This window comes from Pinus tabuliformis, chromosome 3_2 (assembly GCF_031772625.1).
Source record: "Pinus tabuliformis cultivar Carrire ecotype Pingquan chromosome 3_2, CPIR1, whole genome shotgun sequence".
NCBI lineage: Eukaryota > Viridiplantae > Streptophyta > Pinopsida > Pinales > Pinaceae > Pinus > Pinus tabuliformis.
In genome coordinates, this window is record NC_142302.1 from 581,292,553 (window position 1) to 581,307,609 (window position 15,057).

Genomic DNA, 15,057 nt, shown 5'->3' on the forward strand with positions numbered 1-15,057 from the left:
CTTATCCTCATCAAAGGTGAGAAATATATCATCAATGAGGCATAAGCATCAAATTGGTGAGCAAAAACACAAGTATACTCCATATATGAGCAACAATCATCATAACTAAACCATCCAAATACATATCATGAGTAGCAACATGATGCATCTAAAATCGTAAGCATGACCAATAAAATGCATACTCTAGATGAACTAACTCCAACAAAACATATGATCTCCATGGACGCAACATATGCATGACAAAATATAGAAATATGATCTACAAGTAAGATCATCATCAAAATAACAACTATGTCATGCAAGCATACCATCTTGCAACAAAATCAATTCCAAAATCACCATACAATAATTCTATCTTATCCAACATGCAATGTGTGGCAACAACAAAAAAATCTTCTTGACACACAATGCCAACACATTCCAAAACCATTTAGAAGCACAAATCCTCCCCTTGAATGTTTTATTCCTCATCACACTTATACAATTCACATAAAGTAACTGTATGGCTACCATATCAACAAACACATCATAAACACTCCAAGATGCAGCTGCTCGAAAAACCATTAGTAACAACATAACTGATCCACCTCCAATAATACAGGCTGATCCTATGGACCTGAATGTGCATGAGGCTGAAATGAAATCATCATATGTTGTTGTAAACTCCATAATACACTCCCCTTGAGGTTATGTACCTATCATAATCTGTAGTCCTTAATAAGTATGCATGAAATAACCATGGAGTGTAGGAGGGAATGCTCTTCACTAGTTGAAGATATGGAGCTCCTTCTTCTTCCATACGATCTTGGGTTTCTTCCTTTCTTCCTTTATCTGTTTCTTCTCTTCTTTCACTAGTTTTTTTCTAGATCCTCTTGGTTTTTGCTTCTTTTGATGATTTTTCCTTGAGTTATGGGGCAACATACAATCTCTTGCCATATGGTCAAATCTATGGAAAATATAGAACACCACATGGCTAAGAGGATAAAATTTTCTTCTGCTCATGCCAAATCTAAATCATGCATGAAATCTATATCTCCTCCAACGGTTAGGCGTACAATCTATTGCCTTATGGCCAAACAAGTGACATGAGTTACAATAACCATAAAAATCACAAGTATACCTGTTGGCCATTCTCCTTGGCTACTAATATTGTTGGAATCTTTGCTGATATGGTCTATACATTTTTCTCCAACAATTTGCTGCAATATGCCCAAACTTATGACAACTGTAGCATTGTATCTCATGCATCAAAGGAATGAAAGGAATTTGCTTCCTTTGAAATCTAATGGAGCTTCCATGATCATCTCTAGGAGCAAAGGATCTTCTGAATGTAGGTGCTCCTTGAGATTTTCTTCTCCGCTGCTGGTTTTGTTGCTTGATTGGTTGCTCGTTTTGCTTGCTTTTTTGCTGCTAGTTCTTTTTTTTGCTAAATATCTATTAGATCTGCTTCTTGTTTCCTTGGATCTCATTTTTGTTGCTGGTGTTGTTTGCAACAGGTTTCTTGGGTTCTTCTTTGATGTTCTTACCTGCATGCAAACTAGATTCACCCTTTTGAAATCCAAGACCGAATTTATCCAATGGTGATATTTGGATTTCAAGTGAATTATCCAAGGCCACAGTACTCTTCTCCATCTTCCACTGCTTTCTCAAGGAAACAATTTCAACTTCTAATTTTTCACATTCTTCTACCTTTACTTGATATTGTTTCCTCATTCCTTCCTCAACTCTTTCAAACTCTACCATTTTAACTTTCAAGCTCACAACCTCTTCCTTGAGCTTGGCCTCCTTGTCATCACAGATATGCAAAAGTTTCTCTTGATCCTTGCATGCAACTATTAGTCTAGAAATCTCAGATCTAAGACTTTTAATAACATTCTCATCTTCACTATGTGCTTTAGCATGATCTAAATTAGAATCATCAAGATTATAACTTAATAAAAAATCATCACAATTCATACGTTTAGGAGCATGAATTTTTGGGTCCTTCTCATCATCCTCTGAATCATGTGCACTAGAAGAATGAGATTCTTGTAGCTGAGATTCTTGTTTCTGTAAGCTCTTCCTTTTCTTCTTATTTTTGTTCTTCTTCTTCAAATTTTCAAAATTGCTGCTGGTACCATCTCCAAATATGGATTCTAGCTTGTCCCACATATATTTGGCACATTTCAAACCCACTAGTCTCTTCATATCATCATTATGAAGATTCATATACATTATACACCATGCTTGTGCATCCTACTGCAAAAGTTCATCTGGAATTGGATCTTTGCCACAACCCTCACACACTACTTTCCAAATGTTAGGTTTGTTAGTGTCAGTCTTTCCAGCCTTCCTCCAGTGATCAAATATGCTCTTACAAAGTGATTTTAAAGTGTCAAGGTCAAATTTTGTCATTTCAGTGAGTCTTCAAGCAAAATTTGGTCACTAGGCATTAGGTCTAGGGTTTGCTTTCACTCCTTCTAAAGTTGTCCAAATGTCAGTCCATGTCATCATTCAGCTGAGCCTATCATCATTCATAGGGTTTTCATTATCATCTCAGTGTCTAATGAGTCATTGTACACCTTGTTCATGCTTCAATTGCGCCTAGGTAAGGTCATTTCCCTCTCCTAGGGTTTTGAAGGCAATTTCTCTTGGACGGTCAAATCATCGGCAAAACTTGTATCCAAATGTTCATACACCTTCCCCTATCCTTCATATACCTTATCAAATGCTTCCCATCACTGAGATTCCCCAAATTCCTCATTTTCGCACAAACCCTAGTTTCTAGCTACAACCTGGCAATTTTCTAGGTTTGGCCTGTGTTTTGCCCTTTTGGACCCCTTCCCCTCACTCAATCTCTGAGATTCCACTTTCCCCTGCTTCCTAACATCCTTCCCTACTTCCAAAAATTTCCCCAAGAATTTAGAAGCCTCTTATCCCCTTCATTTCGCTTCATTTCGACAAAATTCCTTGTTCCACACATCGGGACAAGTTTCACTCAAAATATGTTTCAGGGAAATCAAAGATGAATTTGGGAAAACTGAGAGAGGTTTTTGTTCACAACATGCCAAAGAAGAAAAACCTCCTTCACTTTTTGCACAGGTTTCATGGTTTTAGAGAAATGTAAAAATTACAATCGCCAGATCCAAGGAGGTTGGCCAAGGCACTAAAACAACGGAAAAGGCCCGATCCACTCCAAATTTTGGCCAAAGCCTCTTTGACTGAGCATGGTACTTTATTGAGGACTCCCAGCCCAAATTTCAAGAAAATTGGAGAAAATTTTGTCAATTGTGAATTTTTTGTGCCAAATACAGGTTTTCTTTTCGTTGGGCAACTCCTTTTTGGGAAAACTCAGAATTTTTGGATTTTTCATGCAAAGATACACTTGCTCAAGAAAGTCAAAAAACAAGCAAAAAATGACTTTCTGCCACCTTTTGACACACAGGAAGAAGTCTTGGGAGATTGCAATTTGGGAGGGGAAAATAACCACCAAATTCAGAAATTCCACTTGGGTTGGAAACTATACATCCATACCTTTCCAACAAGCCCACTTTTGCCTCATTCAGACACCTGGAAGTGCCTCAAAAGCAGCTCCAAAGTAGCGCGACCTGTTCAGGATTAGGGCACGACCTGTTGGGCAGTTTTTCACAGAAATCCACCTACAGCTCAACAAAACGCAGTTTTGACTGGATTTGACTTTTTTGAGTGAATTTTGATCCTCCTTGTTGTAAATGATGTAACTTTATGATATTTTGACACTTATTTATCTCTTCTAGAAGATTCATTCAGGAGATAGGCAAAAATTTAATGAATGAATTGGTTTCCTAGTTTATAGAGGTAAGTTGTTTTGACTACCTAGTTTTTAGTGCTCAGTTTAGAATTGGTTGAAACAGCTCCTAGGATAGTGAGCTCGACCCCTAGAGGCAAGGAAAGATGTTAGATTGCCTATATTATGTACTTTCTTGGTCATTTTCATGGTTGGACTCTTGAGGGAGAAGGCTTCTATTGTATTACTCATTGTATCTCTGCAATTTTGGCAAAGGAAGAAATACCAGGGTTTTGCAGTCCTTTTTGGGATTCCTGTGGTTACATGTATTGATGGTGTGTTTCTCTTTGTACTTGTAAGTTTTTTATGTGATTCATCTTCTTACTTTTCCTTCTGCAAATTAGGCAAATGAAGTGTTAAAGTAGAATTCATGATTGCCATGCTCTGCTTTTAAGTTTGCTTAATATTTATGTTTTCATCTGTCTAAAGAGAACTCTTGAAGGTTTCTTGCTCTCTTTAGCTCCTCACCGGTCATTCCTATCCATTCACTTAATTCAAAGGCATCAGTAAAGTCTCCTACCTTGCCCCAAAGAACCCCCTGCAAAAACTGTGTCCAATCCCCGCACCCAAAATTGCCTTTCCCCAACTTTCCACCAAAACCCTAAAAATCCCAAATCAAACCTTTTATCAGTTTACTAGCCTAAAATCAGTGTTTCCTCATTGGTTATCTCACCCGTTGAAGATCCCTACCGAGATAGACCGGAGAGAGCCCTCTCCTACCCCGTAGGGATAGGTACGAGGCTAAGTGGTTTGATGTTGCCTTGGAGTTTACCTTTTTCAGCCTGAGGTGAAATTTCAAGCGCTAACATATTGGCGTCCATACTGGGGAGAACAACTTGTTTGTGGATTGATGTGTTTGTTTCATAAGTCTTAGACAGAGCCTGAAGTTATGCCAGGTAGCCTTCGAAACGCTTTTGCTTTGCATAAGCAGAAGTAGATAAATGCTGCTTCAGTGAATCTCCGTGAGCTTGTGAATACAACCACTTCGATTGCATTTTACCCTAGTACATGTATCAAGTTCAGATCTGATTTTTGATGGTGGACAACGATCAGACACTGACAAGGCTGAAATCATTCACTAGCGACTCCTTCACTGAAAACTCTAGAGATCAATGCTTCATGGTGACTTCACTGCAGAGAGATCAGTAGCTGTGAGATTTTCAAGATGGACCGAATCACAAGAAGATATGCTCCCTTGAGCCGAGATCACATCCCTGGTTTTCCAAATAAAATTCCGAAGGTAGATTGGTCAAGGAATCTGCCTACATTTAAAGATGATGGTAAGAAGGATGCTGCTTTACATTTAGTTAGATTTCATATGCATATTCGCAAGTTGAAGGTGGATTTTCCTAAAGATTGCTTGATGAAGATATTCTTGGCCACTCTGGAAGGTGAAGCCCAATCATGGTATGAAAGTTTGCCGCCTGCTTGTATTTACTGTTTAAAAGATTTTCATGCTATGTTCATTGAACGATATAAGGACTCTTATCCATCATTAAATTTAGTTCAAGACTGTTGCAAGCATGCTTATAGTTTTATTGAAAGCCTTGAGAAATATTATGAAGATGATAATTTTATGGACTATGAGATCATGGAGGCTCTGTATGAAAATCCGTTTACGCAGCACACAGAAATCTTAGAGGATACTTGTCAAGATCAGCAGGCTGAAGATTTCCATATGGTTGAAAATGAGGAAAGAGCAAATGTTGTTTCGGATCTGCCCACAGAAGACAGCAGCATGCAAGTAAGTCCAGTGCTGATTGTAGATTGTGATAATGCCCAGTCAACTACTTCAGAACTAGATTCAAATTATGATGACCAAGCATATCTTGTGCTGAAGCCCATCAAAGAGAGCTCTGCTGTTGAGATCATAGACAGAGTTTTGGATTCAGATGTTCATGAACAGCAAGGTGAGACCTTTGTGCAAGTAAGTGATGAATCTCCTTTCAATAGCTCAGTAATAAATGATAGTTTGAGTGCCCTATCGTATGAAGATAATTACTGTTCAAGCAGAAGAAAACAAAAGGCATTGTCTCCTTTGTCTGAAGAGGAGATAGATCAGCTCTTGAAAGGTCTTGTTACAGCCCAAGCTACAGCAGATTTGCAGTGCACACATAGTCAGGAAAGTGTTGGGAAAACTTCTTCCTCTGTTGAAAAATATGACTGTCTTGTAGATCAACAAATAGATAATGTTTTCCTTCACAAAGATGATAATCCGGCTGTCATATCATTTGAAGATGACCCACCATATTTTCAAACTACAGAAGATCAGAGCATACAGGATTACCTTTCAGATTCTTCATATGTTTCATGTGTTGAAATGTTTTTCCAAGAAGAGATCTGCTCATCCATTTGTTCGGAGTTTTTTGAAGCTTATGAGCATACTTTTACTGAAGCACATGATGAAGGCAGATCAGAATTTGAAACAAAGGACACCTTGATCTTTCAGCACGAGGTGGTAGTGGTAAAACTTCATGTATTTCAAGATCCAATGGAAACCCTGTTGCAGTCAACAGTGAAGGTGATTATTGCAATATTCAGTGATGAAGGAGAATATGGTCAACTATGTTTTTGGATGCCCAGTGATAGGTTTGTACTGTTGACCAGAAGTTCTGATAGGAAGAATCAGTCAAGAAGCCATCTTCTTGATTGGTTGCATTGGCATTTTGATATAGTTTGATGTATATTATCTTATAAGAAACACAGGTGGTTGTCATCATGATTTCAAATCTTGATGTACTGCTGCCCTTCAATAAGCTTTGTAAGTTTTTGATTTAGTTAAGTCAGTCATGAGTCATGAGTTAGTTTTCAGTCATTTAGGTTTCATAATTGTGTCGGCTTGAGTCAGGTTTTAGTCAATAAATGAGTCAAAGTCTTGTATTTTTTGTCAAATAATGACTCCATTGCCCAATGATTGAAAGGCACTGGTCTGCTCTCCCAAAGGTCTGCGGTTCTTGGCACCTCCAAGGAGCTACCATCCCCATTGGAGCCAATGTTAGTGTCAGTCTTTCCAGCCTTCCTCCAGTGATCAAATATGCTCTTACAAAGTGATTTTAAAGTGTCAAGGTCAAATTTTTTCATTTCAGTGAGTCTTCAAGCAAAATTTGGTCACTAGGCATTAGGTCTAGGGTTTGCTTTCACTCCTTCTAAATTTGTCCAAATGTCAGTCCATGTCATCATTCAGCTGAGTCTATCATCATTCATAGGGTTGTCATTATCATCTCAGTGTCTAATGAGTCATTGTACACCTTGTTCATGCTTCAGTTGCGCCTAGGTAAGGTCATTTCCCTCTCCTAGGGTTTTGAAGGCAATTTCTCTTGGGCAGTCAAATCATCGGCAAAACTTGTATCCAAATGTTCATACACCTTCCCCTATCCTTCATATACCTTATCAAATTCTTCCCATCACTGAGATTCCCCAAATTCCTCATTTTCGCACAAACCCTAGTTTCTAGCTACAACCTGGCAATTTTCTAGGTTTGGCCTGTGTTTTTCCCTTTTGGACCCCTTCCTCTCACTCAATCTCTGAGATTCCACTTTCCCCTGCTTCCTAACATCCTTCCCTACTTCCAAAAATTTCCCCAAGAATTTAGAAGCCTCTTATCCCCTTCATTTCACTTCATTTCGACAAAATTCCTTGTTCCACACATCGGGACAAGTTTCACTCAAAAGATGTTTCAGGGCAATAAAAGATGAATTTGGGAAAACTGAGAGATATTTTTGTTCACAACATGCCAAAGAAGAAAAACCTCCTTCACTTTTTTCATAGGTTTCATGGTTTTAGAGAAATGTCAAAATTACAATCGCCAGATCCAAGGAGGTTGGCCAAGGCACTAAAACGACGGAAAAGGCCCGATCCACTCCAAATTTTGGCCAAAGCCTCTTTGAATGAGCATGGTACTTTATTGAGGACTCCCAGCCCAAATTTCAAGAAATTTGGAGAAAATTTTGTCAATTGTGAATTTTTTGTGCCAAACACAGGTTTTCTTCACCAACGGGTCGCGCGCCGCGCGCGACCTTTTCATTGGGCAACTCCTTTTTGGGAAAACTCAGCATTTTTGGAATTTTCATGCAAATATACACTTGCTAAACAATTTCCAAGAAATTTCACCAAGTTTTGGGCCTCCAGAAAGTCAAAAAACAAGCAAAAAATGACTTTCTGCCACCTTTTTGACACACAGGAAGCAGTCTTGGGAGATTGCAATTTTGGAGGGGCAAATGACCACCAAATTCAGAAATTCCACTTGGGTTGGAAAGTAGACATCCATAACTTTCCAAAAAGTCCACTTTTGCCTCATTTGGACACCTGGAAATTCCTCAAAAGCAGCTCCAAAGTAGCGCGACCTGTTCAGGATTAGGGCGCGACCTGTTGGGCAGTTTTTCACAGAAATCCACCTACAGCTCAACAAAATGCAGTTTTGACTAGATTTCACTTTTTTGAGTGAATTTTGATCCTCCTTGTTGTAAATGATGTAACTTTATGATATTTTGACACTTATTTATCTCTTCTAGAAGATTCATTCATGAGATAGGCAAAAATTTAATGAATGAATTGGTTTCCTAGTTTATAGAGGCAAGTTGTTTTGACTACCTAGTTTTTAGTGCTCAGTTTAGAATTGGTTGAAACAGCTCCTAGGATAGTGAGCTCGACCCCTAGAGGCAAGGAAATATGTTAGATTGCCTATATTATGTACTTTCTTGGTCATTTTCATGGTTGGACTCTTGAGGGAGAAGGCTTCTATTGTATTACTCATTGTATCTCTGCAATTTTGGCAAAGGAAGAAAGACCAGGGTTTTGCAGTCCTTTTTGGGATTCCTGTGGTTACATGTATTGATGGTGTGTTTCTCTTTGTACTTGTAAGTTTGTTATGTGATTCATCTTCTTACTTTTCCTTCTGCAAATTAGGCAAATGAAGTGTTAAAGTAGAATTCATGATTGCCATGCTCTGCTTTTAAGTTTGCTTAATATTTATGTTTTCATCTGTCTAAAGAGAACCCTTGAAGGTTTCTTGCTCTCTTTAGCTCCTCACCGGTCATTCATATCCATTCACTTAATTCAAAGGCATCAGTATAGTCTCCTACCTTGCCCCAAAGAACCCCCTGCAAAAACTGTGTCCAATCCCCGCACCCAAAATTGCCTTTCCCCAACTTTCCACCAAAACCCTAAAAATCCCAAATCAAACCTTTTATCAGTTTACTAGCCTAAAATCAGTGTTTCCTCATTGGTTATCTCGCCCATTGAAGATCCCTACCGAGATAGACCGGAGAGAGCCCTCTCCTGCCCCGTAGGGCTAACTATGAGGCTAAGTGGTTTGATGTTGCCTTGGAGTTTACCTTTCTCAGCCTGAGGTGAAATTTCAAGCGCTAACAAGATCCACAAGATAAAATTTGAGATTTTACATTTTGTGCCATACCTTTTAATTTTCAACATTGAATACAACCATTTTTAATTTCTTTTTTTCAATTTCCGCGAAAAAACCCCTCATCTACTCTCCAGCAATCAAGCTACAACCAAGAGCTTCGTTCTGATACCAATTGTTGGAAATATATTCATTACAAAGAGGAGGGGGGCGGGGTGAATCAGTACTGTGGCTCTTTTAAATTTTTTTTGCAATTACTTAATATTTTATACCATGCACACACTGAATCACAAACCATAGATTAGAGCACCAAAAACAAAGCATGTAACCATAAAAACAATTAACACATAAACGCAAGTGTTTTTGGTGGAAAACCCATCACGGGAAAAAAACCACGCTGCTGCTACTGCGCTGCTCAATTCTTTTATTAATCATCAAGAAAATTACACATTGATAAGCTCACTCCAATGAGCCTTGAACACTTGCTTCTTTCACAATATTTTGGTCCTTTTAGATAGGAACCCGTTTCTCTCTCAATCTACAGATTACCATCCGTTGAAGGTCACCACGATTAATCGATCCTCACCCCACTCTGATGGGACTATCCAACTCCTATTGGATGGAGAAACTCTTCCCTCTACTGAATCCACTAAGTCACTCTCTACTCAAAGCCTCCATGCCTTCACTACCTCCATGTGAGCCTCCTTTCATCTATTTTCAAACTGGACCATGAAAAATTGCTCAACATGACCACTACAACAACATAGCATAAAAGCTTTATCAAATGATATTTTCAACACAAGCTTCCATAAAAAATCCAACAAAAAACTCCACACTAGATGGAACACAGTCTCCTCAACTCACTACATCAATCCACTCATCAAACTCCTCACTCACTGCATAATGTGATGACTTAAATATGCTTAAGCTCATTGCTGCTACAACTGCAAATTGATTTAGTAAATCTACAGAATATGGTTCACACAATTTTCAAGCTCTTCTCCAAGGTCTCACTCACTCAACACACACACACACTAGATAATCGATCAACCAAATAGGCTCAATGTCTTCCTCTATTTATCAAATTCTTGAGATGATTAACTCAATCAATGCTACAGGTTATGGAAGACTCAACAACTCATTTCAAATGCTTCAAATTTCATTTAGAAAGGCACCTTGACCAAATCAATCATTAATTCCACTATCCCTTTGATATCTTCAAGCTTGATCCACTTCTAGATACACCATGACCTTTTTCGGCCACATACTCAAAATTTCCGATCAAGATATAACATAAAAAACAAATAAAACATTTGAGGAGCAAGAGAAAATTGAGAAAACTCATCTACATGCCCGGTCTCTCCCATGACACACTGTGCAAACTTCCAGGTCCTTAGTCGTTCTCATGACACACTGTGCCAGTGACGAGAGCCGCTCCCACAAGCTTCTATGCCCACGTCCAGGGTAGATAACCTTCTTTTTCTCCTAATCTAAACCAAATTTCCAAAAAATGCTCAAAAGGAAGATCATTGGGTCTATTTTACACAAAACCCATGTCTCAGAATTTTGAAATTAATCTTCATTTACCCAGAATTTCCAATAAAAAACTACCACTTCATTCCAAACACCATATTCAACAACAAGGGAAAAAAACTGAAGCAAAACAATTGTTCTTTAGTTCATGAACTCTGCCACCTAATCCACCATCTTCTTTTGCTCGTGTACAATCCTCGAAGCCTCTACAATATTTATGAAATTAATGAATAGGCAAGGAACAAGTCTAAGACATGCTAGACCTATTATGCCAATTTTATGACCAATACCAACACCTCTAGCTCCTCAAGCAACAACCTCAACAAATCTAAACATCTCCAATACCTGTAGCAACATCTTTGACCTCTGTAATAACATCTCCAAGTCTCGAAGCATAAACAACATGCTATATAACTACCTCCAACATTGGTGGAAGAACCTCCAACACAAGAAGCCTCAAACCATCACATGAAGAAACAAACCAATGTCTCCAAGACAGTTAGAGACATGTAGCAGCAAGAGATCGACACTCCAACCACCTATAAAAGTAACATCTCACACCATGAGCAACTCACCATCCTCCTACAACAACAACATCCCCAACCAACACATCTTGTCTAGAAACAATCTCCTTAGCAGCCACAACATTACCTCTACTAGGTCTAGTCATAAGTATGTTGACATCAATGCCAACTAAACAAGACCATCACCAAACATGCATTCGTCACTCATGCATATGACCAGAAACACCAAGAGCTCGTTGACATAAATGGCAACAATTTATCCATTTTGAACGTATATTATGAACATAACAATATTAGACTCTTATGAAATTGTTTTGAATCCTTGGGGATTTTGATATTGTCTGAACATTAGATGTTGTAAATATTAGAATATCATGTCATATATGTGAAGCAGATTTAGTATATGTTAGATCATGCAAATTGCACCTTTGCATTAATACTCTGTCCATCCCACCAGTGAACCAAGATCCGATTAATGTTTATGTGAATTATTAAATTAAATAAGAACTCAAGATCAATAAACTATGGATATGACCCCTTAACCAAAATGCCAGATTGGGGCATTTGGAAAGGCATCCACATGCACCCACATTATTGCCAAAAGTTTAACCCATAGAGCTGTATGTGGAGTTGAATATGGAGTTGTAGCTAGTGATGCACATGTATCATGCGATGATTGAAATTAAGGCTGACTACTTATGTATATGGGTGATTGAATGTCAACCCATGGATATATATATGACACTGAAAAATCTGACGCTGATGAATATTTTCAAGTACATATGGGCAGAAACTCTAATGTCGTACTCTGATAGTTTGGTAGTATTGTCAGATTTTACTTGCATTTTTTGTATTTAAAAAAAATAACCATATTATCATATATCTTACAATACTTCAGTCGTATATCCGATGACAATTGAAACTTGGTCGAATATCTAAAGAGCATTCAATTTTTGTTAGATATCTGACAATTAGCCAAGTCAATTACCCATCAAAATACCATAAATATTACACTATATCTATGAAACATAATACCATAAACATTATATCATATCTATGAAATATATAATACCATAAACATTACATTAATATCTATGAAATACCTAAGTTTAAAAAAATGCATATAAAAAGGTGGATTTTCATATCTTTATTATTTTTTATACTAATAGTCTTATTGTTAGAGATTTTTGTCTTTTTCTTCTTTTCTCTTTTGGTTAATTTTCTTTTAAATTTAGAAAACATTTCTTAAAATAATTAGTTTCAACCATATAATTTTATGGAATGTCAAGGATTCTTTTTAACACTACATTTATTTATACATTAAAAAAACATATTAAACATCTAAACTTTACAATCTTACACTAAATTGTATTGTTAAATTGTTTAAAACATAAATAAATAAATAAAAACAAAAAACACTAATATTTATAATGCTCACTACTCCTTGATCCTTGTCAAGGAGTCCCCCTTTCAATTTTCCACAATTGTAATGGCGAATGTAATATTTATTTATCATTATTCAAATTTAAAAGTAAATTTTCCCGTTAGGGAGTATCCTATTAATTGAAATACAATGAGCCAATTTAAAAGGTTTTTCCAGAGTGTGCACCATATCGACATTATGGTAAACTTCTTATTCTCACTGGTAGCAATGGAGGATTTTGAACTAATAGCTATGCAGGTGGGTGTAAGAAGGAATGGTATTGAATGTGGAAGACATAATTTGATGCCAGATACAGGAATGGTACCCATGTTTCCACAAGGTTTCCATCAAAACCATTCTGCTAGATGAAGGGAACTTATTCCTCCCCAAAATATCCTCCAGCGATGGTGAATATGCGTTGGAAAACAAAGTTCTAATAACATGCCAAAATCTCTAGGCAAAAGATTACCATCACTAGGAGGAAGAAGATGAAGATGACGGGGCTCAGGCTCGACCACTATTTCCATAACTGGAGGAGGAGCTGAACGAATCCATTCCAACCATAGGAGGGTGTTGAAAAGTGTAACTAGGCTCGGTCTTCATAATGAAATGTAATTGTGACTTTTGTAAATGATGTAATAAAGGAAATAATATTATTTTTGTATGCCTTGCTTCATGGGTTTCATGAGCAAGATATTTATTTGTTGGTGGCTCTTATTGAGAGCCTTAGAATTTATCATTAGGTTAAAGAATTAATGTCATTTATGAAGGGATATTCTCGACCATATGTAAAATGTATACGATTCTATGTCTATGTCTAGATAGCCCTTCAACAACAAGCACTTGCGATCCTCTTCTATATCGGCCTACAAATTATATGGAAGATCTCATGTTGACTCACCTCAATAGACACATCCATCCATAATGACATGTCAGATTAATATATGGGACAAACTACTATAAATAGGAGTGAAGGATTTTCCCATAAATACAATTCACTAACTCAGATCCTTCTGTAGTTTTCGGAGGGCAGTCACAGTAAAGGATTTCAGATTTCACAGTAAAGGATTTTGAATGTCTGTCCATAGTACATAATTCAGATAAGGGAAAGACAATGAAGGGATCTAGGATTAGAACATCATAGATCTCAATGATATTCAGATGCGTAGTAGCAAAGGCACGTTCTAATATGTATCTATGAAATTTCGGTGGATAAAAGACAATGTGTATTCAGATCAGTTATGTTCTTGGTGAAGGACAAGACTACAGTTCTGTGGAAGGGAATTCAGATTCCTCTAATAGTTGCAGTTCAATAGCAGCGAAGAATATGAACTATAATAATTCTATTAAAATAATGTATGGGTTTCTATTTTCATATTCATAATTCCAGACCACAAGTTACATGGAAAAACGTGTGGTAGGAATTGGATCTTTTGGAATTGTCTTTCAGGTAAGGCTTTTGCCCATCTATATCACATTAGCCTGTGACAGTGTCTTATTTTTTTCATGCTAGGAATGAGAAGTCATAGATAGTACATTTTACATGATTTAATAAGAATATTGTAAATTTATTATACTTGTTCTCCCTTACCTAGGCTAAATGCTTAGAGACAGGGGATATTGTAGCAATTTAAAAGGTTTTGCTGGACAAATGATATAAGAACTATGAACTGCAAATAATGCACCTTTTGGATCATCCAAATATTTTCTCTCTAAAGCATTGTTTTTTTTCAACCATTGATAAGGATGAGCTCTATCTCAATCTCGTGTTGGAGTATGTACCAAAGATAATTTATTATGTAGCAAAGCACTACAATAGGATGAATCAACTGATGCCTTTTCTTTATGTAAAATTATATACTTATCAGGTTTGGAGATCCTCACTTCCTGTCCATTGTTGTCAAAATGATTTGGCCATTTTATTCTATACTTAGAAATATATTAATTTTAATTTTTTGGCTTTAGATTTGTAGGGCGTTGGCCTATATTCATGGTGGTATTGGAGTATGTCACATGGACATAAAACCACAGAATATTTTAGTCTATCACTTAAGAATCTTGTTTCTTATTTTCATTATTTATCATAATGTAGTGTTCATTTTATTATTTCCTCCATTAATTGAGCTAAAACTTCAATAGGTCAATCGTTACACTCATCTGCTTAAGCTTTGTGACTTTGGAAGTGAGAAAGTGCTAGTGAGAGTTTTGATAGTTTATTGGAGTTACAGTGAGAGTTATTTAGGGATTCTTGTCTATCCAAAATAAGCACACTACATGTAGTCATCAACAATAAATAAAGCAGAAGAAGTATAACCAGAGGAATAAAGCCCTACTGTAGCTCGACAATGAGTTCGTGAGAATTTCCTGAAGCCAACAACCACAATCCCAAAGATGTAGATTATCTCCAGGATCA